This window comes from Daktulosphaira vitifoliae, unplaced genomic scaffold, assembly GCF_025091365.1.
Source record: "Daktulosphaira vitifoliae isolate Bord-2020 unplaced genomic scaffold, ASM2509136v1 Scaffold_4, whole genome shotgun sequence".
In the NCBI taxonomy this organism is placed as follows: domain Eukaryota; kingdom Metazoa; phylum Arthropoda; class Insecta; order Hemiptera; family Phylloxeridae; genus Daktulosphaira; species Daktulosphaira vitifoliae.
The window spans coordinates 40,360,812-40,365,570 of NW_026099575.1; positions in this window are offsets into that span (position 1 = coordinate 40,360,812).

Here is a 4,759-nt window from a genome sequence, read left to right on the forward strand (position 1 = left end):
TTACCAAGTATTATAAGTTGTATAAATTGTATATTTTAAATTTGAAGTAAAGTATTCATACTAAAACTTAAAGTAATTCTAAATTTATGTTTGATTTTGTAAAGTATTTGTTTTTATTATTATGTTTTACTTTATCTAAGTATAGTGATCACTTATGTAAAATTTAAGATAAAATGTGTTTCATTATGAATATTTTATATTTAAGAAATTTTTAGAAACACACACTTGTATAAAATATGTTATATTTGTGTTGGATATTTATTGTTCTAAATTGTTACTATCTTTTTACGAATTAATTAAATTTATGTTGTCAAAATTACTCCGTTATTAATTTTAGTTTTCTTTGAACATCCTAGTTAGATTGTATTTGAAGAGTTTAGACCGCAATATAAATTGAATCAAGTTTTAATTTTAGTTATTAAGAAGATGGTCGAGAACTGCCTATATATTAAGGTAAGTAGGCCAATTGTGCGTACTTCATAGATTCACACAGAATTAAAGTGTATGTTATTAAGAGCCCTTTCAATGTCCAACAGTATATTTATTACATACATTTTATTCTTTATCGCTTTCCTTGCTTTGTATATTAAATTATGTAGAGCTGTGTTAATAGATTCCCTGTTTGGTGTGCATGTTGATTCTTATGTAGTAGCTTCTCCTTTAATGACCCCTCTTTGATATACACAAGAAGTTTCTTCATAGTCTTAAGTAGAAATGAAGTAAGACTTATTGGTCAGTAGAATTTTGCTTCATATTAGTTAACACAGTTAGGTTTAGGTATAAATATCACCTTGACTTTATACCAGCTTTTCCTGTTAATAACTGAAGGCTAAGTGTATTTTAAATATGTTGCAAAGGTTGGAAACAATTGGATTTAGCTCTGCTTGTAGAAGTGCAAGAAATATTTCAAAACCTAAGCTAAAAAACTGCCTAAGTATTTATTGACCATCTAAACCACTTGGGGTTATAACTTTCCTAGAAAGCTGCCACTCGTCACGAGTTATAGGTTTGTAACGCACTTTATGTAACATGTTTTCTGTTATAAGTTTCAAATTATAATGTCATTAGGAACAATATTATATAACGTAATTAAAAAACCTTGAAATTAACTAGTTAAATAGTTAAAAATGAATTGAAGTAAAGTAAATTAGGATTAAAATTTTCGAATTCAATATATTTTATAAATTAAAACTTATTCTTAGTTGTTCAAAAGTATTTTAATTAATTCATTAATAAAGTATTACACAGTGTATATAAAAAAATTTGACATTAAAAAGTCACTGACTTTACAGGACTATAAGGTCCATGCAAAAATTAATATCATTTATAAATTAGTGATAAAATATTATCTTACATAATTAAGGAACCTATAATGTGAGAGTCGCAATTAAGAATTCTGCCACCCTACTAACCTTTTTAGCTTCGATGCGAAACTGAGAAGGTATTGGTTTTACTATGATGTAGTTTTTTTTTGTGTTTGTTACCACTTTTTCTCAGCTCTCACCGAACGGATTTCTTTCAACGATACGTCAAAAGATCAAAAATCGTATCTAGTCGAAGACATTATCCACAAAAATTGAAAAAAAATTTTTCATTCCCCGTAAATGGGGGAAACCTCCAAAAAAATTACAAATTTAAAAAACGCTAATTTTCGAAAATTTTTCAATTTTTTTTTACTTATAACTGCTATAATTTTCATAAAAATTAACAAATCAATATAATTTTTAGCTTCGATGCGAAGCTGAGATGGTATTAATTTTACTATGATGTGTTTTTTTTTTTGTGTCTGTATACGCTCAATCTTAGCTCTCACTGAACCGATTTTTATGAAAAATATGTCAAAAGATCACAAATCGTATCTAGTTGAAGACATTACCCTCAAAATTTGAAAAAAATTCCTCGTTCCCCGTAAAANAAGACATTACCCTCAAAAATTGAAAAAAATTCCCTCGTTCCCCGTAAACGAGGGAAATCCCCCAAAAAATTACAAATTAAAAAATCGTTAATTTTCGATATTTTTTCAATTTTTTTAACTTAAAATTGCCATAACTTTTTTAAAAATTACCGAATCAATATAATTGTTTTTTTTATTATAGATACCTTAGGTATTCACCTATCATTTTATATATTTTTGTTAACATTTGACCCTTGACAAGCCCACAGGAAGGTTTTCAAAATGGTAACTTCTTTACAAAAAATTAACTTTTGAAAATGTTCCGGAAAGACTGACACTTTTGTATATATCTTAAATTAAAGCTAATGTAATATACTTTAATTTGAAAAAAAAAAATTTGACCTCTGGATTTGTCTTCATGGTAAAAATGACTACCGTATGCAAAAATATGCTATTTTTTTGAAAAAATTCTTGATATTATATTTTACATTTTTTAACATTATGTTGCTATAACTTTTTAAAAAATGCATGAATCAACTTTATTCTTTAATGATAAATACTTTATATATACTTCTTTCATTCGACATACTTTTTTTTAAAATCGGACCATTTCCCTTTATACAGGGGGGGTGCAAACCTTTTAAAATGCGTATTGGTAACTTCTTTACAAAAAATTAACTTTTGAAAATGTTCCGGAAAGACTGACACTTTTGTATATATCTTAAATTAAAGCTTATGTAATATACTTTAATTTGAAAAAAAAAAATTTGACCTCTGGATTTGTCTTCATGGTAAAAATGACTACCGTATGCAAAAATATGCTATTTTTTTGAAAAAATTCTTGAACTTATGTTTTACATTTTTCAATATTATGATGCTATAACTTTTTAAAAAATGCATGAATCAATTGTATTTTTTGATAATAAATACTTTATATATACCTCTTTCATTCGACATACTTTTTTTTTAAATCGTACCTTTTCCCTTTATACAGTGGGGGTGCAAACCTTTTAAAATGCGAATAGAAAGTAGAACTTTTTCAACTTAATTTCTGAAAGTCTTCCAGAAATACTGACACTTTTATATATATCTTAAATTAAAGCTTATGTAATATACTTTAATTTGAATAAAAAAATTTTGACCTCTGGACTTGTCTTCGTGGTGAAAACGGACATCAAAGTTAAAGAAAAACGTACGATTTCCGTGAAAAAAATCTCGATTTTATATGTTATATTATTTAATTTATATTTTATATAACTTTTGGAAAAATGTATGGATCTATATTATTATTTTTTTATAATAAATATTGATATACCCCTTTCATCTGGCACGCTTTTTTTGTAAATCGGATCATACCCCTTTAACAAGGGGGGTCAAAACTTTAAACATGCGTATTGTTACTAAGATATTTTCAATTTAATTTTTGAAAGTATTCCGGAAATACTGATACTTTTATATATATCTTAAATTAAAGCTTATATAATATACTTTAATTTGAAAAAAAAAAATTTAACCACTGGATTTGTCTTCATAGTAAAAATGACTACCATATTCAAAAATATGCTATTTTTGTGTTAAAATTCTGGGTTTTGTATTTCATTTTATTTTAAAATACCTGACAAGGGGAGTACAAATTTTCGTAAATATTATATNTTTTGTATTTTATTTTATTTTAAAATACCTGACAAGGGGAGTACAGATTTTCATAAATATTATATAAATTAAAATTGATATAGTATAGATAGTTAAACTTATTTAAATATGTTTGTTTCTTTTAAGTCGAGAAAAATAACTTTGAAATTTGAACTAGCTTAAATAGCCCATTTTTTCTATTTATGGTAACGACATACGGTTGCCGTGTTGGGAAAATTATGTTTTACACGCTTGGGGTACGAGGTTCCAACCCGCGTATGGCAATGAATTTTTTGCATTTTTTCTTAATTCTTTTTAAGTTAGTATAAATTTTAACTCGTTTGATTTTTATCACATTTAGATTCAATAACTTCAATAAAGATCAAGGATCCCATCACTTTAGTCGCCCCTTGCAAGAAGAAATTTCTTATTCGTGTTAAAATTATTTTACTATATTTAAAGTTTTAGCTTTGATGCAAAGTTGAAAAGATATTTTTTTGTGACTATCATTTATTTTCTCTGCTCTAACTTGACCTACTTTTTTCAACGATACGTCAAATGACTACAATTCGTATCTACTTGAAGATATTACTCTCAAAAATTGAAAAAAATATTCTAATTTATCAATTAAACAGTTAGTTATTACATGTTCTCCATAAAGACAATTANCAGTTAGTTATTACATCGTCTCCATAAAGACAATTAAAATCATTAATTTCTAATGTTTTCAAAATATTTATTAACGAATGAAGTTTGATATGATAGGTTTCAACTACAAAATTAAATAATTTTACTTTGTAATTTAATAATTTGTTTACTCTATTTGTGTGTGCTACTACTAGACTATAATATTACAAATTTTTTTGTAACATGTTGCTATATAAATCATTTCTAAAAAAAATGATTGTTTTTTCTTCTGAATTAATAATGGATTTTTACAATTATAATCAAATTTTATAATATGCTCAATTGAGTAAATCTTTTTAACTTTGTTTTGATTGGTTCATTTAGTTAAATTAAATCATTAAAATTAATTAAGTTCTTAATATTTCAATTGTAGATTCTTATCAAACAATCAAAGTTACTAGGAAATTATTATTATTACTTCTATTTAAGTTATCTATTACGATAAAAATGAAAAAAATATTGAGCTTTTCTGATAAATTTACAATAAATAGTAATTATAAAACTTTCTGACTGCATATTGATCTTAACGATACAATTTTTTTAATT